Source organism: Panthera onca, chromosome A3 (assembly GCF_046562875.1).
Source record: "Panthera onca isolate mPanOnc1 chromosome A3, mPanOnc1 haplotype 2, whole genome shotgun sequence".
NCBI lineage: Eukaryota > Metazoa > Chordata > Mammalia > Carnivora > Felidae > Panthera > Panthera onca.
The window spans coordinates 117,196,642-117,220,377 of record NC_138341.1 but is presented as its reverse complement, the minus strand read 5'-3'; the positions used below and the strand labels follow the sequence as shown (position 1 = coordinate 117,220,377).

The 23,736-nt window shown below is 45.3% G+C and overlaps 1 long non-coding RNA gene across 1 annotated transcript; it reads right to left on the bottom strand.

Moving 5' to 3' along the window:
• Positions 1 to 22,467, bottom strand: LOC132667845 (uncharacterized). The gene is made up of 3 exons (XR_009605399.3): positions 16,491 to 22,467; positions 15,763 to 15,936; positions 1 to 1,150 (listed from the first exon to the last, which is right to left on the bottom strand). It is a non-coding gene; the product is annotated as an uncharacterized LOC132667845 (long non-coding RNA).
• Between the last annotated feature and the right edge of the window lie 1,269 nt (positions 22,468 to 23,736).

Here is a 23,736-nt window from a genome sequence, read left to right as displayed (position 1 = left end):
AGCTTTATTAAGGTATAATCGACAAACAAAAATTATATACATGTACAGGGTACATCCTGGTGTTTTGATATATGTATACGTTGTGGAATGATCACCGCAATCAAGTTTATTAACATGCCCATCACCCCCACATAGTTCCCTTTTTTTCTTGTAGTGAGAACACTGAAGGTTTACCCTCTTCGCAAATTTCAAGTATGCAATACAGTATTGTTAACTCTAGACTCCCCAAGTGCTTTATGATGACCAAAACACTCTATGTCTCAAACACCTCATAGCAACTGTTGTTGGTGTCCACCTGGGACTCCAGCTTCAGCCATGGACACCGGTCAGCTCCCAGACACCAGTCCCTCCACTTTTCTGCCTGACGATGGCATTTTCTGAAGCCACAAGAGTTTGCTCTGCCCAAGCACAGGACAACTTGGAAAGGCAGAAGAGTGAATGCCCCCAGGAACAACCTTCGGTCATGGTGGTCGGGAACCAATAGGTGAATGCCCAGCCTCCTTCAGGGAGAGGGTTCTGAGGTGTCCTCTCCACCATTTCTCAGAAGGTCCCCAGCAGGATGAGTTCCAGTAGCCGCTCACTAATCCACATTTTATTGACATTCACTCCTGCCCCGTCTCACTCTCCACCTGCTCTGCCTCCTACTTACTGGGATCACCTCCCAAAGAAACCCCCTGTGCTCCTCACTGTCTCGAGGTCTGCTTCTGGGGGAGGCCAAACTAAGCCACACCTGTTTGCTTCCATTTCTCCCATAAGACTGGAAATGGCTCCCTGAGGCCTGAGCCACATTGAGTTCACCTCAAATTCTGGCATCCAACAGTCTGAATTCAAATCCTGACTGTGCTGATCTGTGTGACCTTGGCCAGGTCAGTCACTCGCTTGTACCCACAGGCTCAGCCAAAAGAAGTAGGAGATTCCCAGGCTGTTAATGAGATATATCCCAAGGTTGGGGAGAGGGAGCTATGTAGGACTTTTCCCTCTTCCTTCTTTCCTGTGTTTTCCAAATTTTTTGAGTGTTCATGTATTCCTTCACAGTGTGGAAGGAGTGTGGGCTCCAGAGTGAGCAGGCGTGGGTTCAGATCTTGGCTCTGTTACACACTGGCTGTGACTGGGAAAGTCACCCAACCTCACGGGGCCTCAGTTTCCACATCTGGAAAATGGACACAAGAATGAATACCTACTTTGCAAAATGGTTGTGACTTCTGTGATGGAAGCTTTTTGTAAACTGCACAGTGAATTGAGAGCCCGAGTTATTGTCATCCCTGGGGCTGGCATCAGGCCTGGCCTGGAGGAGGTGCCTGGAAAATGTTTGGAGAACAAAATGAGTGAAGCTGGTAGTGGAAACCCCAGGGTGTTCCTTATCCCATTCATTTGCTTGTTCATTCATTCAGTGTTCAGGACCCACTTGGGCCAAGCCCTGTGCTGGGCACCGAGGGTGCACAGTTGCAGAAAGAACATCTCTGGCCTCAGGTGACTTGCTGTCTTCAGGGGAGATCCAAGAAAACCCACCATTCTGGGGGCTTGGGGGGTTGCTGACTGAGTATCGAGGAAGTATGGGAAGGCTTCTGGGGAGAGGTAATGCCCGAGCTGTGCAGGACTTAACCTGATGAGCAAGGGGAAGACAGAAGGGGCATTCCAGCATGAGGGGACAGTGCACCAAGGTCTGAAGGCCAGACTGGGCCCACACAAGCCACTATGTGCAACTCACTGGAGCTAAAGCCTCGAGAGTTCAAAGGTAAAGCCAGAAAGGTCAGCAGGTGCTGGATCATCGTGACCTTGAAGTCCTCTGAGGCGTCAAGCTTTTCAGTTGAAGGTGATGGGGATCTATGGAAAATGAAGACAAGAGTGGGAAAGAATCTTCGACTTTCTTTGTGAACCAGGACAATTCATTTTGCCTCTCAGAGCTCCAGGGTCCTCAGCTGTACAATGGGCGCATAAATACCACAATAGGGATGCTCTGAGGAGGACTTGAAGTATGCTCGTTGCCTGGCAGTGGAAGGTGTTCAGTGGATATGAACTAAATGAATGAATGAGTGAGTGAATGAATAAATAAGTTTCTGCCAGGATCAGGAGCATCCTGGTACCTTCACTCACGCTATCCTAAACTGGTGGACAGCTCCCAGACACGGGTGAGGGACCGTCTTTTCTGTCTTTTCTGAAGTCACAAGAGCTTGTTCTTCCCAAGCACAGGACAACTTGGAAATGCCCCCCACCCTCTAATCCTACCGTTTCCCTGCCCTGCCCCTTGCAGTAGGGCCTCCTATTCACCCACAGGCCAACAGACAAGAGGGCTGGGACTAGTTCTAGGGTCATGAAGTGAGTTAACTGCACAGACAGGTCCAGTGCTCTGTCCTTGCTCTGTGATGCCAGAAATGTCTTTTCTCTGGCCCGCAATATGGATGTGCCTCCAGGCCCTGCCCTGGTGCTTCCTGGGATGGGGAGGTGTGTGGGTTCCATTGTCTCCGTGAAGGGCCAGAACCGCCTGCCTCTGCCTCCCAGATGCCCGAGCCACCATCTGCTCCCACCCGAGCCCTCAGCTCTTTTCTTAAAATAATTCTTCTTGTTTCCTTGGAGACATCTCTCACATGGAAGAAAGGAAGGGAGAGAGGGAGAAAGGGAGGAGGACAGGTTGGGTCCCATTTCCTGAGTACCTACTGTGTGTCAGGCCTGACCCTCATCCCACTCCTTTGACATGGGGATCCCTTCTTCCCTTTTTGGGTGAGGTACTGAGGCTTGGAGACATGACATCACGTGCCCTAGATCTCAGAGGGAGTAAGAGCTGAGTCAGGATTCGAACCTGGCCCTGTAGGGCCCAAAAGCTAAAGCCTGTGTGACGTGAGGGAGAGGTGCATTTCGTATGGCCCTTGCCCCATGTCCAAGTGTCCAGGACGCTGCCCATCCCCCCAAGTCATCCTCCCTTATTGATCAATTTAGAAAACGCTTATGGATACCTGTTGTATGTTAGGCCTCAGGCCAGACATGGGGCTGAAAGAGTGTCTCAGATGCAAACAGGAAAAACTCTTTTCCCTTGACACAGAGTGTGGGGGAAATGCGAGGGGCAGAAGGACCCCAAAAAATGACCACTTGCCTACTTATTTCCTGTGCATACACCAAAGACTCCAGAGGGACCATTTCAGTGGATCCTCCAAATACTCCAGCTTGTATGATTTAAGAGCCCCATTTTCAGAGAGGAAATTGAGGCCCAAAGAAGCAAATTCACTTCTCTCAGGATACATAGGGAGCAAGCGGTGGAACCAGGATAAAGTCCCAGACATAGAAGATAACTTGCTGGAATTGCCCCCACAGACCTAGACAGAGCGCTGCTGTGGGATATGGAAGGGTGTGATGGCTGGGATCCCAAGGACCCTCAAGTGAAGAGGAGAAAACAGAAGGATGTGGACTCATGGGTCTCAGCCTCTTTTTGGCCTCAGCCTTCTTGAGCCAGCTCTGAGGCTGATACTACCAGGGTTTCTGGATACGGCCAGCCCAAGCAGAGAGACAAACCCCACCTGCTTTAATATCTAGTGAATCCCACTCAAAGCATCTCACAAACATGCCTCATCCAGTGGGCATCTGGTCAACCCCAAGCACTTGTGTCCCCTAACCAAGTAGCCCGTCTGGCTGACTACACTAGTCCAAATCTTGGGTGTAGAGGCAACTTTCACATCTCATGGCTAAGCCTAGAACAGGAGAGCATATTTCCAAAGATTTCGGGCAGAAGTGTGGGATCACCATCAACACAACGCCTGTGTGCTACGTGCTACACAGATTACACCCTGCCTCTCATTTTCCACTCTGCAGTGCAGGTCTTTCTTCAGGGACTGTGGCAACCCCGCAGCAGACAGAGAAAGAAGGGAGAGAATTCCAGGTAGAGGGACCTGCATGAACAAAATGAAGGGAACACAGGGGCTTCAGAGAAAAGCAAACAGCTGAGTGCAGGTGCATGGGGACAGCAGCAGAGCAGAGTCTGGAGCAGGGGTCCAATCAGGAAAGACCTTGAGTGGCAGGTGAACAGCTCAGCCTTCATCTGGGAGGCAGAGTGGTGCTATCACAGGGTTTAGAACACAGGGAAGATGTGATTGTGTATTGTTTCATGGTGGCCAGTGTGGAAGATGGCTTTCAAGGGGGTGTGAGATGGGAGGAGGCCACTGCCACTGTCCAGAGGAGAGATGATGAGCCTGGGCTAGGCTGGAGATATGGAAAGGGAGAGGAAGGGGATAGTTGGGAGAGAAGTCAAAGAGGCAGACACAGGAGTTGCTAACCGATCTGGATGGGGGCAAGGTAAGGGGAAAAGGAAAAATGAGACTCTGGTTTCTAGTGTGGGTGGCTGGTAGGACCACCCTTGTGATGGCAGATCTGGGCAAAGGACAAAGGAGAGGAGGGCCCGCCTGGGGATTTGAGTCATATGAGGTATCTACAGGACACATGGTGCTGCCCCTCATGTGGGCTCCATGGCCCACAGTTTTCAGAGGTGTCCATCCGCAGACTCCACTGAACCTCTGAATGATCCTGTGAGGTCAACACCATTATTCTCAGAGTGCAGGTTCAAGGCTCAGAGACTGATGGTGACTGATCCAAGGGCTCACGGAGTGAGGGACGGAGCTAGGTTTTCTTCAAGACCAACACTCTTCTCGTGCACTCAAGGAGACTCCTAGTCACACGGAGGCTTGTAAGAAGACGTCCAGGAAAATGGGCAACCAGGAGAGAGGCTGAAGCCGGAGATAGAACGATTAAAGGCAGGGAGTAGACAAGGTCGTTCATAGAGAGGACATCGGGAGATGGGACAATCACCTGAGCAGAACCTCAAGAATCAGCAGGCTTCGAGAGTTGAGTCTAAAAGGATGTAAGCAGAGAAACAGAAGGAAAACCGAGAGGGTGCAGGCGGCAGAGCTGGGGAAGACCATGCTTCCAGAAGAAGAATGTGGCCGACGGTGTTAGGAAATGACTGTTTTCCCTGAGCTGCTCGTACCCGGGGCCTATGGCAAGGCTCCAAGGAGACAATGAAGGCACTTCGAAGCTGTCGAGCACTGGACACAGGCCAAGGGTAATTGTTCTGGTCCTGACTCTGCCACCATCTCCTCCAGGTGACCTTGGACAAATTCCTTTCCCTCTCTAGACCCCTGTTTCTCCCCCTGTCCAATAAGAGGTTTCCAGCTCTGGAAGCATTCCTTTATCCATTCTATTAGTTCAAGAAATATTTACTGAGAAACTGCTATGTGCCAGACACGTTCTAGGAATTTGGGAGACTTCAGTAAACAACATAGATAAAGATCCAGCCCTCCAAGAGCTTTCAGCTAGCAGAGGGAACTGGTCAATTAACCAAAAAACAACAACAAAAAAAACCCTTACACACAATAAAAAAGTAAATGACACAATTCGTTAGGTGGTTATAAGTTCTATGAAAAAAAGGGAAAAGGTAGATCAGGGTAAGAAGAGTAGGGGGTTGCTAAAGTTGGTGCAGATTATCAATTTTAAAGTCTTTTAATGTTTATTTATTTTTGAGAGAAAGAGAGAGAGAGGGTGAGCAGGGGAGAGGCAGAGAGAGAGAGAGAGAGAGAGAGAGAGAGAGAGAGAGAATCTGAAGCAGGCTCCAGGCTCTGAGCTGTCAGCACTGAGCCTGACACGGGGCTCGAACCCACAAACCGTGAGATCATGACTTGTGCCAAAGTCAGACGCTTAACCAATTGAGCCACCTAGGCGCCTCAGATTATTAATTTTAAAATAGGGCAGCCAGATAGCACCGAGAAGGTAATATATGAGGAAGAGAGTGAAGGAGACATGACACCCCTGCAGATACCTGGGGGAAAGCATTCCAGCGGAGAGAGCAGCCAGTGCAAAGGTTCTAACGTGAGAGACGCTAAGATGTTCCCACTATAAAACATCCAAAAATGTTGGATTAAAAATATATATATGGAAATGCACAAGTCTTACAGGCCAGAAACAAATTAAGAATGTGAAAGCAAGAAGATAAACCTGCCCGGAAGCTGTGGGTGCTGTGCGGACACGTACAGCTCAGGTAACACAGTCTATGACCCATGTAAGACTGAGAGCCAAAACAGGCAGGGGTCATTCTGCAAAAATTATAGATTTGGGAAGGGCTATAACACTGAAAAAAAGGGTGAATTAAAAAAAAAATCCTACTTCATAGAAGCAGGCAGCAAAGAAAATTGTCTGTTTCAGCCTGGCATTTTACAGAAAAATCTCCCCTGAGAAGGTATGGTCATTGACCGGCCCCCACATGGGTTTTAGGCCTGAATTGTAAGTACTGATGAGGTACCGAAAAAATTCAAGCTGAGAACTTCAATTTAAGGTGGACTCCAAGAAGGGCACCTGGATGGCTCAGTCGGTTAAACATTGGACTTCAGCTCAGGTCATGATCTCGTGGTTCGTGGGTTCAAGCCCTGTGTCAGGCTCTATGCTGACAGCTCAGAGCCTGGAGCCTGTTTCAGATTCTGTGTCTCCCTCTCTTTCTGCCCTTTCTCCACTTGTTCTCTCTCTCTCTCTCTCAAAAATAAATAAACATTAAAAAAAATTTTTTTAATAAAAATTAAAGTGGACCCTGGGTGGAACCTAGGTGGCTCAGTCAGCTGAGCACCAGACTTCAGCTCAAGTCATGATCTCACAGTATGTGACTTTGAGCCCCACATTGGGCTCACCACTGTCAGTGCAGATCCTGCTTTGGATCTTCTGTCCCTATCTCTCTCCACCCCTCCCCCGCTTGCATGTGCTCTCTCTCTCAAATAAATAAATAAAACATTTACATAAATAAATAAATATAAATTTTTAAAAAAGTGGATTCCAAAATTAACAAATCCAAAAGTTAGTTCTCTGAAAAAAGATCAAGAAGAGAAATAGAAAGGTAACACGAAGCAGATAACACAAGTTACCAACATCAGGAGTGAATAAAGGAATAAAGGACAGATGCTACAGACATTTAAAAGGTAACAAGAGAATATAACACTTCCATGTCAAAAATTGGATAATTTCATTGAAATGGACAAATTCCTTGAAAAACATTACTTATCAAAACAGATACAAGAAGAAATAAAAGTTTTGAATAATCCTATATATATTAAAGAAATTTAATCTGTAATTTAAAACCTTCCCATAAAGGAAACTCTAAGCCCAAGTGATTTCACTGGTGAATCCTTTTAAATGTTTAGAGAATAAAAACATCAATCCTACAAATTATTCTAGAAATTAGGAAAGGAGGGAATATGTCCCAACTTGTGATTTCAGCCTAAACCTGTTACCAAATTCTAAGAAGGAAAGTTGTAAGCCAATACCTCCATGAATGTAAAAATACTAAATACTGTAATAATAATACTAAATGCTATAATATTAATACTAAATACTACCTGGTGGCATATAGCATAGAACATCATGACCCAACGCAACTTATTCTACAAACACAAAGTTGGTTTGATTCAAAAATCTATCAATATAACTCTCTTTAACAGGTTTTTAAAAAATGATCATCTCAAAAGATGTGGGAAATATATTTCAAAGTTAACAACCATTCATAATAAAAACTCTCGGTCAACTAGGAATAGAGGATATCTTCATTAATCTTATCAAGGGCATCTGGAAAGCACCATAGCTAACATCATACTTACCGGTGAAAATTTGAATGCTTTCTTATTTAGATTAACTGTCCACTATCATTATTGTTTATTCAACATCACAAGCTAGCCAGAGCTACAAGGCAAGGGGGAAATGTACGAAATTGAAACAGAAAAGTAAAAATGTCATTATTTACAGATGACATATTGTACATGTAGAAAATCCAAAAGAATCTACAAACTATTAGAATTAATAAGTGAATTTAGCAAGGTCTGTATATACAAAATCAATGTTCAAAAATTAATTATATTTGCATATATGAGCAACAATTAAGAATAAAGTTTTAATGGGGTGCCTAGGTGGCTCATTCGGTTAAGCATCCAACTTTGGCTCAGGTCATGATCTCACAGTTGTAAGTTTGAGCCCCATGTTGGGCTCTGTGCTGACAGCTCAGACTTCAGATTCTGTGTTTCCCTCTTTCTCTGTCCCTTCCCCACTCGGGGTCTGTCTGTCTGTCTGTCTGTCTCTCTCTCTCAAAAATAAATAAACATTTAAAAAATAAATAAAATAAAATAAAAATTTAATAATACCATTGCAATAACACCAAAACTCATTAAATACTGAGGAATAACTCTAATAAAAAATGGGTGGGGCACCTGGGTAGCTCAGTCGGTTAAGTGTAGGACTTCAGCTCAGGTCATGATCTCACAGTCCAAGAGTTCAAGTCCCGCATCAGGCTGTGTGCTGACAGCTCAGAGCCTGGAGCCTGCTTTGGATTCCGTGTCTCCCCCTCTCTCTGCCCCTCCCCTGCTCATGCTCTGTCTCTCTGTCTCAAAAATAAATAAATACATTTAACAAAATGGGCAAGTCTTCTACACTGAAAACGACAAAACCTTGTAGACAAAAATTAAATTAGACCTTAACAAATGGAGAGATATACTATGTTCTTAGATTGGAAGACTCACTATTTGAGAGGTGTCAGTTCTCCCCACGTAGATCTATAGATCCCAATCCCAATCAAAATCCTCTGGACAATTTGATAATCTCATTCTGAAACTTACATGAAAATTCAAAGGACTTTCAATTGTCGAGGTTATATTAAAGGATAATAAAGATGTAGCACTGGGGTGCCTGGGTGGCTCAGTGGGTTGAGTATCTGACTCTTGATTTCAAGCTCAGGTTATGGTTCCAGGGTTGTGGGATCAAGCCCCTCATTGGGCTCTGCACTGAGCATGCAGCCTGCTTAAGATTCTCTTTTTCTCCCTCTGCCCCTCTCCCCTGCTTATGCTCGCAGTCTCTCTCTCACAAAAAAATGAATGAATGAATGAATGAATGAATGAATAAACAAACAAATAAATATTTAAAAATAAAGCTGTAGGACTAACAATACTAGATTTTAGGGTATATTGAAAACTATAGCTCAGAGGACTAGGACCTAGAATGTACAAAGAACTCTCAAAACTCAACAGCAAAAAATATTCAATCAGAAATAAACCCACATAAATAGAGTCAACTAATCTTTGAAAAAGGAGCAAAGGCAATACAATGAAGTGAAGATAGTATTTTCAACAAATGGTGCTGGAACAACTGCACATCCATATGCAAAAAAAAAAAAAAAAAGAATCTACGCATGGTCCTTAAACCTTTCACAAAAATTAACTTTCAAAAGACACATATGATGAAGGACTATTATCTAAAATATACAAAAACTCTTAAAACTCAACAGTATGAAAATGAACAGCCTAATTAAAAAATGGTCAAAAGACCAAAGAAGATAGACAGAAAGTAAGCATTTGAAAAGATGTTCAGCATCATTTGTCACTAGGGAATTGCTAATTAGAACAAGGTATCTCTACCCACTGATTAAAATGGCCACAACCCCAAACATGGAAATCACCAAACGCTGGTGAGAACACAGGGCAACAGGCACTTCTCGTTTCATTGCTAGCGGGAATGCAAAATGGTACAGCCACTTTGGAAGACAGTTTCTTACTAAACTAAGCATACTCTTAAACTGTATGATCCAGCAATTATGCTCCTTGGCATTTACTTAAATAAACTGAAAACTTAGGTCCACACAAACACTTGTATATGGATGTTCATGGCAGCTTTATTCATAATTGCCCAAACTGGGAAACAACCAAGATGTCCTTCAGTAGGTGAATGGATAGATAAACCGTGGTCCTTCAGGCAGTGGAATATTATTCAGTGCAAAAAGGAAATGAGCTGTCAAGCCATGAAAAGGCATGATTGAAACTTAAGTGAATATTACTAAGTGATAGAAGCCAATCTAAAAGGACTTCATAGTGTATAATGCCAACTGGTGACATTCTGGAAAAGGCAAAACTAGGGAGACAGTAAAAAGGATCAGTGGTTGCCAGGGGTTGGGGGGAGGAAGAGATGAACAGGCAGAGTAGAGAGGGTTTTTACAGCAGTTAAGCCATTCTGCATGATGCTATAATGGTGGGTGCATGCCATACATCTGTCCAAACCCACAGAACGTACAACACCAGGAGTAAATCCTAATGTAAACTATGGGCTTTAGGCAATGATGATGTGTCAAGACAGATTCATAGATTTTAACAAGCCATTCTGTATAATTACACCACTCTGCTGGAGAATTTTGATAGTAGGGAAGGCTGCCTAAATGTTGGGGCAGCAGGTATATAGAAACTCTCTGTACTTTTCACTCAATCTTGCTGTGAATCTAAAACTGCTCTAAAAACTAAAGTCTTTACTTAAAACAAATCTAAACACACTATTACCATATAATCCAGAAATTGCACTCTTGGTCATTTATCCAAGAGATACAAAAACTTAAGTTCACACAAAAACTTATACATGAATGTCCACAGCAACTGTGCCAATAGTAGCTGAATGCTGGAAGCAACTCAGATCTTCACTGGGTAGATTGTCAAACAAACTATGTACATCCACACTATGGAATATACACCTCAGTAATAAGAAGGAAGGAAATATTGATATCATGGCAACTTGGGTGAATCTCAAGGGAATTTATGCAGAAAGAAAGAAGCCAATCCTAAAAAGTTACATAGTATGCAATTCTGTTATATAATTTTTTTTGAAATGACGAAATTATAGACATGGAGGACAGATTAGCCAGGGGTTAGGGATGATCCACGTGGTGGGGGAGAAAATGTGGGATGGAGGTGGGTATGGCTACAAAAGGGAAACACAGGGGATTCTTGTGGTAATGAAGCTGTTCTGTATCTTGACTCGTGGTGGATACATGAACCTACCTGTGTGACAAAATTGAACAGAACTAAACACACACACACACACACACACACGCACGCACATACACACAAATGAGTACAAGTAAAACTGGGGAATTCTAAATGAGATTGGTAGATTGTATCTATATCAATATCCTGGTTGTGATATTGCACTCTAGTTTTGCAAGATGTTATCATTGGGAAAAACAGGGTAAAGAGCACATGGGCTCTCTGTTATTTCTTACAACTGTATGGGAATCTACAATTATCTCAAAATTAAAAGTTTAATTACTTCACAGTACACACAAATGTCAAATCATTATGTTGTACACCTGAAACTAATATGATTATATCTCAGTTAAAGGGTGAATTAAAAAACCTTAATTAATAGAATCAGCTAATTTAAAAAATAGTAATTAAAAAAATTTTAATGTTTATTCATTCTTTTGAGAGACAGAGTGCAAGTGGGGAAGGGGCAGCAAGAGAGGGAGACACAGACTCCGAAGCAGGATCCAGGCTCTGAGCTGTGAAGAACAGTGCCTGACTCAGGGCTTAAACCCACAAATCGTGAGATCATTACCTGAGCTGCAGTCAGAAGCTTAACCAACTGAGCCACCCAGGCGCCCCTAAAAAATAATAATTGAGACAGTGTGGGATCAGTGCACTGATAAACAAATAGATCAGGAGTACAGAACAGAGAATCCAAAAACAGATCTATGCATATTTGATCACCTAGCTAATGATATGCTCTTGAAATTCAGGGAAAGAATACATATTTTTGTAGTTTTAAATAAAAAGTGTATTAAAAAGGTATTTATTTTGTATTTTTCTATTTTCAATAAATAGTGCAGTCAAAACTGGATATCCACATGAAGAAAAAGAATGTTGATCCTTATCTCACATCATTCACAAAAATTAATTCAAGATAGAAGATCATATATCTGTACATGGAAACTAAAAACAATAAAAGTTCTAAAGAAAATATTAATAAATATGTTCATTTCTTAAAAACTTCTTAGAAGAACGATAAATTAGATTTCATTAAAAGTGAACTCTTGGGGCGCCTGGGTGGCTCAGTCGGTTGGGCGGCCGACTTCGGCTCAGGTCATGATCTCGCGGTCCGTGAGTTCGAGCCCCACATCAGGCTCTGTGCTGACAGCTCAGGGCCTGGAGCCTGTTTCAGATTCTGTGTCTCCCTCTCGCTGACCCTCCCCTGTTCATGCTCTGTCTCTCTCTGTCTCAAAAATAAATAAAAAACGTTAAAAAAAATTTAAAAAAAAAAAAAAAAAAAAAAAGTGAACTCTTCAGGGAGCCTGGGTGGTTCAGTCTGTTGAGCACCCAACTCTTGATTCCAGCTCAGGTAGTGAGATCCTGATCCCAGGGTGGTGAGATCAAGTCCCATGTCAGGCTCTGCACTAAGTGTGGAGCCTACTTGGGATTCTCTCCCTCTCCCTCTGCACCTCCCTTGCTCATGCATACCTTCTCTCTCACTTTCTTTCTCTCTCTCTCTCTAAAAAAAGGGGGGGGGGGGCATTCTTCATTTAGGAGATGTGAAAGGTAGGCCTCAGATTGGGAGAAGGTACATTTTGAATATATGCATACAACTAAGGGTTCATATTCAGAACATACAAAGAGTTCCTAAGAATCAATAAGAAATAGACACCCCCAAGTTAAAAAATAAAACATATCAGAACAGTTGAATGATGAAGGCCTCGCAAGAGGGGCCACTGGCCTGTTCACACCTCAAAGGCTCACCCAGGACCCCAAACCCCCTGGGCAGGAGGACTCCCCTTGGTTCTGGGCAGCACAGGGCCTGAGCTCCATCACAGCTTCCCCTGCCCTCAGCAAGAGAAAATGGATTTAAATCATGGTGCTCCAAACAGGCTCTAGAGGAAAAAAGACTGAAGAAACTGGGTCTGAGATAGCTCACAGTGGTGGATTTCAAATTATTGTCAGGATTGGGGGAGGTCTGGGATTGGATATTTCTCAGGAAGGTGCAGGATTTCCTGAAGGAGGGGATTGATCTTGGACCTGAGCGCCACTGGCCAAGCAGCTTCCCTAACCAGCCACTGTGGGCACAGACTATCAAGGTGGAAAGATGAGAGAACACCCCCGGGGAACCAAGTGTGGGCAATGTTAGTTCCTCTTGTTGCCACTACAGACTGTCTGCCCTACACCCACCAACACTGACTGATCCCAGACACTTGATGCAATTGGGGGTTCCAGCACTTCAGAGACAATTCCCAGGAATTCCATTGTTTGTAACCTCAGTTTTCATGATCATATGAGGAAACTGAAGCACAGAGGGATTTAAGATGACTTGTCCCAAATCGAAGAGAAAGTAAGTGGCAGAGCCAAGAATCTAATCTAAGCAACCTGACTCCAGAGCCTTCTATGGAATGAACAATGTGATCTCTGAGTTCACTAACTCTAGAAGTCATGCTTTGAAAGATTCTATTTCCTGGGGCACCTGGGTGGCTCAGTTGGTTAAGCATCTGACTGGCTCAGATCGTGATCTCACGGTTCGTGAGTTCGAGCCTGCGTCGGGCTCTGTGCTGACAGCTGAGAGCCTGGAGCCTGCTTCGGACTCTGTGTCTCCCTCTCTCTGCCCCTCCCCCGCTCATGCTCTGTCTCTCTGTCTCTCAAAAATGAATAAACGTTAAAAAAAAAAAACAACTTTCAAAGATTCTATTCTATAGCAGTGCTAAAATAAAAATAAAGGAAAGTGGACAAGTAGTGGGAAATTTCTTGAATTTTGAGCTGCAGACTCCCAGGACTAAAAGAGATCTTGGGGGTCAGTTAGCTTAGACCACTGTTTACTGCTGTGCACACAAGTTCAAGAGGATTTCCTGATGTCCCCCCAACAGCATCAACGTATCTGCAAGTAGTGGACTAGAAGCAGATACAGATGCACATCATTTAAGTGGAATGTGAGGAACTGAAAGTTCTTTCACGGTTAATTGCTGGTTGGCTCATTTGCAGGCAAAAATCTGACCTCAACTGACGTGAGGCTGTTGTATACCAATAAGTGTGATTATTTACATATTTTGCTGCAGATATATCAATTAGTTTCATTAGAGATACTACTCCAGACTCAGTAGTGTCCCAGAGTTGGTACATACTGACTCATGGGAGCTGTTTGTTAAATATTTGGGAATTTTGTAAGCCATCCAGTTGGTAGCTTGAAATGAGATGTGGCTGGAGTATTTACACCATGGAAATCAGAAAATGCCACAAATCAGACTTAGAAAAACTTTCTGAGCACCAGTTTACCAGAGCACCACTGCCCTACACTCTGCAGGAGGTGTTACATAATGTGGAGTACATACCACTTTATTTTTCCAGTAAATTCCAATTAACTCTAAGTTCCAAAAAAGGGGGGCAACAGATGTGAACATGGACCAAACAGGATATCAAGATAGCCAGTAAACATAATAGGTGTTCTACATCATTAATCATCATGAAAATACAAATTAAGGCACAATGAAACACCACTACATCCCCACCAAAATAGCAAAAATAGCAAAAAAACCACACACAATGCTAAGTGCTGGTGAGGGTGTACAGCACCTGGAACTCTCATATCTGGCTTGTGGGAGAGTAAATTGGTAAATTTAGTATCTCCTAAAGCTAAACATCCACATACTCCATCACCTGAGAATTTTACTCCTGGATATTTACCCAATAAAAATAAGTGTTTATGCTTAGCAAAAGTAATATACAAGAATGTTCATAGCTTCACTCATAATGGCACCAAACTGGAAACAACCCAAATGTCCATAAATAGGAGAATGGATAAATGAATTGTGGTATATTAATATAATGGAAAACTATACAAATTATCACCATATACAATAACATAAATGAATCACATGTTACATCCAGATAAGGAATCCTGCATTATTCCACTGTATAAAGTCTCACAACTAATCAGAATATTGTTTCCCTCAAAAGTGTTGTAGACTTTACTTTTCATAGGAAGTAGTTCAATTTTTGAAAGTATAAAAAATACAAAATAAATTCTGTGGTACTCCGGATGCTCAACAGAAGCAAAACCAAATCCTCCTTGGAAGAAAACATTCTTATTCTAGCTATCAGTGAATTTTCACGGATACAGTCCAACTGACAACTAAAAAATTTCAAAGCATTCAAAAAACATGCCACCTTGAGCAAGACAGAAGAAACATCAGATAACAGAATCAGATCCCCAAAGATTTCAAATATTTGTATTATCAGATTGAAAATATAAAATAAGTACACTTCTGATGTTTAGAGAAATACAGAGGAAGTTGAAAACACAAATAAGGAACAAGAGACTCTCCAAAAAGAACAGGTAGATTTGAAAGACAATGAAGTCAAACTTCCAGAAATGAAAATGTAATAAAATTGAAATTCAAAAATTTTTGGAAAGTTTCAATAGCAGTTTAGCCTCAGATGAAGAGAAAAAAAAATATGACCTAGAACCTGAAGAAATTATCCAGAATATAGCAGAGAGAGGAGAGAGAGAGGCAGAGGGAAGAGGGAAAATATGAGGCACAGAGGACACACTGAGAAGGTATAACAAATGAATAGAGTTCCAAGAAGAGAAAATAGAAGAAGGGAGGGAGAAAAAGTATTTGAAGAATTTTCCAGGCCTGATGAAAGGCATGAGTCTTCAGATTTAGGAGTCATGATAAGTCCAGGATGGATAGAAACACAAACACACAAAAAACCAGCCTAGATGTCCCATAGTCCAACTGCAGCCACCTATGACAAAGAGAAGATCTTAACAACTATGTGTCCAATGAGGAGACCTTTCCAGTACCAGGTATGCTTCATAGGACCCAGAAGCTACCCTTCCAGCTAACACCTGAGAGGGGTCATTTGTCACTTTGACTTAGAGCCTTTGTGAGGCAATATACCTCAAACCGAACAATAGATTTCAAACCCAAAGTGGAAATGTGCCCAATAACTGGGCCCTCACCTGGTGGGGAAAGGTGTTCACTCTCTCCAGGGCTATTTTCTATAAAGACTTTTCCTTGGCAGCCACACCTTCTAGAAATCACTGGAAGCTGAGTGGCACTCAGCCTTCCCACTCGTCTCCGTGCTTCTAGACTCTTCCTTTCCTGTCCATTCTTCATGTAGGGGCCAGAGTGATCTATTCAAAACACAACTCTGATTCTTACACTTGTTTGCCTTTCTTCAATGCACACCCACCTCCCCCAACACCCTGCACCTGCAGAATGAAGTCCAAGCTTCCTTAACTGGCAGTCGAGGCCCTTAGGATCCAGCCCTGATGAAGTTTCTAGACTCATCTACCTCCCTCCACTTCTGCCTACCCACCCTACTCTGCCTTTTCTCAAGGCCCTGTGTTCTTTAATATCTCTGAATAATGTGCTGTTTCTTCCCTCTGCCTGGCAGGCCCCTCTCCCTCTTGAGTGTCTTGAAATTTTAAGCTCATCCTTTTAGATTTTGTTTAAATGTCATACAGTCACAAAGGCCTCCCTGATGTTCTTCCTATCCCAACACCAGTGGGATGCTTCTGCAATTTTATTTTATTTTAATAGAATAAAATATTTTTATTACTGAATTTTATTTTAATAAAGTCATGGTATTTTTCATATTACACTGTAATGATCTGTTGTTTACGTGTCTGTCCTGTTGCACTTGCCATACGCTGTAAGCATATTGAGGTCAGGGACCAGGTCTTACCATATCTGTGTCACCAGGAATCTGCCAGGGCCTCATAGTGGGGTGGATCCCATCCCATGCAGAAGGTAGGAAAGTGAGCATGAAAGGTGAAACATGCATAGCTAAACCTGACCTATGATTCGTGAGTTCGAACTCAGAGTCTGGCTCTGTGCTGACAGCACAGAACCTGATTGGGATTCAATGTCTCCCTCTCACTGCCCCTATACCCCCAGCCCCCCACTCTCATTCTCTCCCTCAAAAAACAATTGCCCCACGAGATCCAATATATTGTCCCTGAAATGCAGCATTCGTGGTTTTGCATTCACCAACCTATTTAGTAACATGTTCCTATAGAATGATTTGGAAAGTCACATGGCTCAGCTCATACTCCCTGAGGGACACACACCCACTGCCTGGAATGGCAGGTGGAGTCAACTGTGCTTTTAAAATTAGTTTTCTCTCCCTCTATCTTGCTCAGAATATGGTTGAATTCATGTAAGATAAATGTGCACATAATTCACCTACACAGCTGAATAAATGAAAGGACAGACAGATGAAAGAGGGGGTAGGGGGGTCAATTTGTGAGTGCATGGCTGAATAACAATAACAATAGCACTAATGCCAATCATAATAGGTGATATTTATTGTGCACTTAATATGTGCTGGGCACTCCCCTAGACACTTTATGTTTATGAATCCATTGAATCTTCAAACAACCCTATGAAGTTTATACTATCACCCTAATTTTACAGGTGAGGAAATTGAGTCATAGTGAAAGTGAATGAGATATAGAGGTGGATGGATGGATGGATGTGTAAGGTGGCTGGACTGATGGAGGGGTAGTAGACAAACAAATAAAATAATACCTGTTCTTTTGTGCCAGATTGAGCCCTGCCTTGCTATCTCCAGCCTTGGTGCCTGGACCTCAAAGGTCAACCTCAATCTAAGCTCTTTGTTCTCTGACCCCCTCAGACTACGACCCCCCATCCTGCGTTCACAATGCTGCCTTTGCCTCCACTTAGCACAGCCTCTCACCCAATGGTCTACTAGTTTAGACAGCCAAACCCATCTACTCCTTTCAGGAGCAGATTATACATAGAGCAGATTATGTGGCAAAGATGGCCACAACAGGGTCTGCAATTCCCCATGCTGTCCCATCGAGAGGTGAGGTCTGTGTTCCTTCCCCTTGAACCTGGGTGGGCCTGGGACTATTGCAGAAGTGAGGCAAGGCTAATTTCCAAGGGTAGGTCATAAAGGGTGACACAACATCCACCTGGCCCTCCTGGGATGCTTGCTCTCAGAACCCAGCCACCATGCTGTGAGGAAGCCCAATCTAGTGCAGGGAGAGAGGGCACAGAAAAGCCACGTGTAGTTGTTCTGGCTGAGAGCTCCACTGAGGTCCCAGCTGATAGCCAGCATCAACTGCCAGACATGTGAGTGAAGACACTCCAGATGATTCCAGCCGCCGGCTGTTGAGTCACCTCTAGTTACGGAGGTGAAGACCCTAGACATCACAAAGCTGGCATACCCACTGTGCCCTGTCTATATTCTTGACCTACAGACTGTGAGCAAAATAAAATGGTTAGTTTGTGCTAAGTTCTGGGGTGGTTTGTTTTGCAGTAATAGTAACCTGAACATCCTCCCCCATCCCTGCACCAGCCAGGCCCTGCCTTGACATTCCTAGGGAAGGTGGGGGGGGGGGGGGCGGTGGCGCCTGAGCCCCGGGCTGCAACTGAATCCTGTGTCAGCTGCCTCCGAGGCCTGTGGGCACAGGGAGCAGGCCTCTACCAAGCTCTCCTCCCCCGACTCTTCAGGGTGGAATGAGGTCAGCTTCCAGGTGTCCCGGATTCCCTGCAGACAGGGGTCAAGACCAGGCTGGGGCCCCTGCTGATGAGGCAGGGCCTCGGCGCAGGAGCTTGACCCCAGCAAAAGCTTGTTCTGGCTCCATCTGAGCCTGGCCTGGTTTGCTTCCAGGTTTTGTTCTTTTAAAAACTGGTTCACTCAGTGGGTATTTAAGACAAAAACCACAGACCTTGGTCTGATTTAAGGGGAAAAAATAGTATTGGGGTCCGGGAATCTGACAGACCTAGGCTGAACCCCAGCTCTGCCACTTGCCAGCCGTGTGGTCTGGTAAATTACATCACCTTTCTGGGCATTGTCTGTGTAGTGGGGATAAGAACAGCTGCCACCTCCCGGGTTTGTTATGAGAGGAGATGAGCTGAACTACGGGAGCGCCCTACTCAGTGCCTGGCACACAGCAGGAGCCCAATAAATGCCAGTTGCCTTTCCTCATTTCTGAGGGGAGTGTGGCTCTCTTTCATCCACCAGGCCTAACACAGAGGCTTGTATACCCAAAGTGCTCAATAAATATATCCTAAATGAATGGATGAATTTCTCGGCTCATCTCTAACCTCTACCCACGCGTTGACACATTTCTCTTTCCCAATAGACACTGACCCCCTTAGGGCAAGGGCAAGGACACCCACTCTTATTCACCTTTCTTTATCCTTTTGCCTCCTCAGCATACAGCAGGTGCTTAGTCAGTGACTACTAAAACAAATAAGTGCCCCCTTGGTTCAGCAGAGTCCTCAGTTCAGGATTTGCATCGGGTTCCTGACGAGGGTTGAGGTGAAGCTGCCACAAGGCAGAGCTCTCTGCCACCTGGTTTCCATCTACCATCAGCCTCTACTTACCAGAACCGTCTGCTGACCAGCGCTTCCCTACCTAGAGCCTCAGCCCGCTGTATTTTGGTCATCACAGCCCACACGGTAGATGCACTCCCAAGGCTGTATGCAGGACTTAGACACCTCTCAACAATTTTTGTAGGTCAGAAAAGCTGCACAATTCTGGAGGGTGTGTTAGGCTAGGTGCCCCAAATGCAAATCCTGGATGAGGATCAGGGTGCAGTTTAGTTGGGATGCAGGGAATGAGTCAGGAAAGGGAGGGAAGCCAAGATGGGTGCTGATACTCAAGTTATTGCCGTGGGCGATCGTCGCACTGAGGGGCGAGGAAGTCTTTCTCCACACCCCCTCATCCCCTTGGTCAAGGGTGGCTCCTGGGGTATTAAGGCCCCCCCCCCAGAACTTTTGGTTGAGTGTGCTCCCTCAGCAGAGAACAGAGAGGCCATGAGCAGACACCTCTGGGAACACAGCACAGTATTCATGTGAGCATTTGTGTCACAGGGGAGTGACTTAACATACAGCAGTCACTCACGGCTGGAGGTGCAGGTGAGAGGCTCTTAGTTCTAGGAGTTCCGGGTTAAGTCTGTCCCTTTACTTGCCACTCAAGAATGCAAGTGAGTGCGGGTGACACCATTACAGGGATAACTCTGAATCCACTCAAATTGATCATATTTAAAGTAAATCATTTGGAGAATCTAGGACTTTAAGTTATTTGTGTGACAAACCTCAGATCCCAGTGGAGAGGTTGGAAACTGCAGCACAGAGACGGTAACGATCCTCTGAACCGCCACAGGCAGATTCCCTCTGATCCCTTCTGTGTCCAGTGGGCTGCAGACTCCAGCCCCTCTGACCTCTCTGCAGGTCCGAAGACCCTAGATGACAAGAGGAAGGGACTCTTCCAGGGCCCCCAAAGTTTTCTGCACCTCTGCCCAGACATCCCTTCGGAAGCCAGTCACCTCCAGTCTGCTCCTTACCTCTTAGCAGGTGAATTGAGGCTTCCTGCTTATTTCTAGACTTTTCCTGAACCCATTTCAGGAAGGACCAGCTCTGAATAGCAGACTTGGGACACAACAGTGATCATAACAAAGACAACAGCAGCAGCAGCAACAATAATAATGACGATGGTATAGGTGGCCCCCAACTTCCCACGGTTTGACTTAGAGTTTTTGACTTTACAATGGTGTGAAAACGATACACATTCAGTAGAAACCACACTTCCCAATTTGCATTTTGATCTTTTCCCCGGCTAGGCACGCACAGGAGGATGCTTTCCCGTGGTGCTGGGGCAGCGGCAGCAAGCAGGGCTCCCAGGGTACGGGAGTAAACAGCTGATACACTTGGCAACCGCTCTGCACCCAGCCCTTCTGTTTGTCCCTTCCAGTACAGTATTCAGTCAACTCCTAAAGTGAGATATTCAGTACTTTATTATAAAACGTGACTCGTGGGAGATGACTTTGCCCAGGGCAGGCTAATGTAAGTGTTTTATGAGCACACTGAAGATAGGCTGGGCTGAGCTCAGATGTTTGGTAGGTTAGGTGTATTAAATTTTCGACTTACTGTATTTTCCACTTATCAGGACATTAACTCCATCGTGAGTCAAGGCAGATCTGTACTTGTCCCTTGAATCCTTTTTAGAGACAGGCAGAACATGGAGAAAATGGTACCTCATATTTGTTTAGCATTTTGTGGGCTTATCACATAAATGCTGCCTCGGATACTAACAACTTACTGAACACTACCAAGCGACAATTGCTGGAGTCACAGCAATGAACAAGATGGACACAGTCCCTATCCTCATGGAGCCTGCATTCTCGTGGGAAAGGTGGACAAGAAACAAGCAATTATAACAAAGCATGATCATAAGTAGTAGCATTTGATAAGCATCAAACGCTGCTAAATTCTTTGCATGGATTGCTTCATTCAGTCCTTACAACCAATATTTTGAAGTGACAGTGTTTCGGCCTCATTACACAGACCAAGAAACTGAGGGACAGAGAGGGTAAGCAATCTGCTTGAGACCACACAGCTGGCAAGAGGCACATCTGGCAATTCTGAAACCAACCAGGCTGTTTCACCCTTGTGCTTTCTGCACCTCAGTTTCTGTATCTGTAAAATGGGAGCAAATAAATAATAGTCCCCCCAAGCCCCACCCATGGCCATCGTGTCATTGTCAGGCTTAACCAAGGCAGTGATGGGAACACTGTATAAATGGCCAAAGTGTGAGCTGCTGGTTTTCTTATTCCTGCCTGAAGCTCTGGCCTCCTGTGCTTGCATCTTGCCCCTGATGGCTGTCCGTGCATGACCAGAGCTGCAGCCCCCTGGCAGGGCTCTTGGTTAGTGGAGAAATCACTGTTTGCCCTTACGAACTCTCTAATGACAGCACAGTTCTGTGGCGTCTGTGCTGATTTAATTATAGATTAATCAGGAGAGCCAGGGCAGGAGCTCTCCTCTTGTCCCCAGCAAGCTGGAACGTGACCCCTACATGTGCACATGCATGTGAGGGACAGAGGTGGCTCCCTGGCTCAGGGGATAGCTACAGTGAGTCCAGACCCCTCTGCCTGCCTCTGACCAACACCTCCCAAGCTGAGTTCCCATGACCAGGCCTTTGCTGTTCCTTAGACACCGAATGCCCTTTTTATCCCATCCTATCTCTTCACAGTCATGTTTTCAAGGCTCAGCCTAAATATCACCTTCCACAGGAAGCCTTCCCTGATGCCCCCAGGTTGGATGACTTCTTCCTCTTCTGAACTTCCAGAGAGGTTGACCTGGCTTCATCCGGAGGCCCTGACCACTACCCACTCTGAGCTCACCTCCCTCCTGGGATGGTATCTCCTTGAAGACAAGTGTGTCCCCAGCGCCCAGCCTGGGGTTGGCATCGGTAAACTGACTGAATAATGAATGGAGTAAATCTACACAGAAATTCCCATGGGCCCAAAGAACCTAGAGTCAAGAGCCCAGCCTTCTTCCAGTCTCCCAGTCCCCCCGAGGACTGCTGTGCCTGCCTGGTAGGGCTCACACATCCAGGTGATCCCTGTGGCCCTTCTCAGAGGTTAGATGGCCTCCTTGGGCTTCTCCCACCTGCCTGGGGACTGGCCTCCTGAATCTCACTTATGGGGAGCTCGTATCCACAGATGGCACAGGCCAGAGAGAAATAAGCCCCGAGTCCTTGCCTTTCTGCCAGAACAGACCTATGACCATCCGGCTGCCTTATTTCTTCCCCATGAACCGGACCAGATGACCCACTGCTCAGCAGTGACTGTAGTGAGGACAGAGAAAAGTGTTGATCCCTTACAACACCCCCACCCCCCACCCCATGATCATTATGTACATTACCTCATTTAAGTGACTCAGGGCAGTGGCCCTTCTTGGCCCCTTTTGCAGATGGGTAAACTAGAAACGGAGCAACTTCATTAGTAATGGCAGAGAAGGCTTAAACTCAGTTTAGCCCAGTGACACCCCACACATGCTGTACCCTATGCCAGCTGGGGCCCTTGACCCCTGACCCTGGGTCACCCTTGCATGGTGGGATCCGTGGGCCTAGGCTGGTACCTACTGCGGCTGGCATCCTCTGGGTTGTCATGAATGAACCACCTCATGAACATGCAGGCAGGCCCCTTGTGCTCAGCGCTCTGGGCTAAATCTGATCACAATGTGGGATAAATGAAGCGGCAGGATAAATGCATTAAAAATCACGGTCAGAGGAACATGCTGTTCAGGGAGGGGTCTGGGGAGGTGGGAAAGGAGCAGCAGGAGAAGGCCAGGTGCTGCCAGCCGCTCCCGCTCCCGTACAGCCCCAGATGAAGTTCCCTTCCATGGGGGAGGACCCTCCCCCTATTTCTACCCTCCCCTGGTTCCTATGGAAACGCAAAGCAGAGCATTTAGGAGGGGAAATGCCTAGCTATGAGCGATATGGGGAGGGACTCAGAATAGCAGCTGGGACTGGGGACAGGGGTGGACAGGGTCTCTTTCCTGACATAGGGTGAAGTTCCAGAAGGGCCTGGTCTAGCCCAGCACCCCCAAAGGCCCCTTGGCAGCATCCAGAGATGCAGTGTCGTGAGAGAAGCACTTTTGGCCAAATCAGGGCCAAACACGGGTGGTGCCTTTGGGTAATAACATAATCATAACAGCAGCTGAACAGCCACAGGGCATTTGTGCCTTGCCCCACAATGAGAGGAAGGCCTGTGACATCTCTCTTACAGGTGGGGAAAGGGAAGCTCAGAGGTGTAAAGCGACTTGTCCCACGTCCCACAGGTGGGAATGGGCCAGGCAGCCTGGCACCAGGAATCTCTCTTCACTGCACTGCATGCCTGCTGTGGCACCATTCCATTGTAACAGCACCTCCTTCACAGGGTAAATCATTCATTCAGCGAAGATTCATTGGGCAGCTACTCTGTTTTAAGCACTTATTCTAGGCACTGGGGATGCAGCAGGGAGCAGGCCAGACAGAGCTGCTGCCTTCAGGAAGTGTACTTTATTGGACAGAGATGGGTGGCTTACAGACTTCCACACTCTGGCCCACACAAGGGCTGGGGTCCAAGGTCTAGGCTAGACTTGAGGGCTTCACAGAGCTCAGATGATATAAAGCC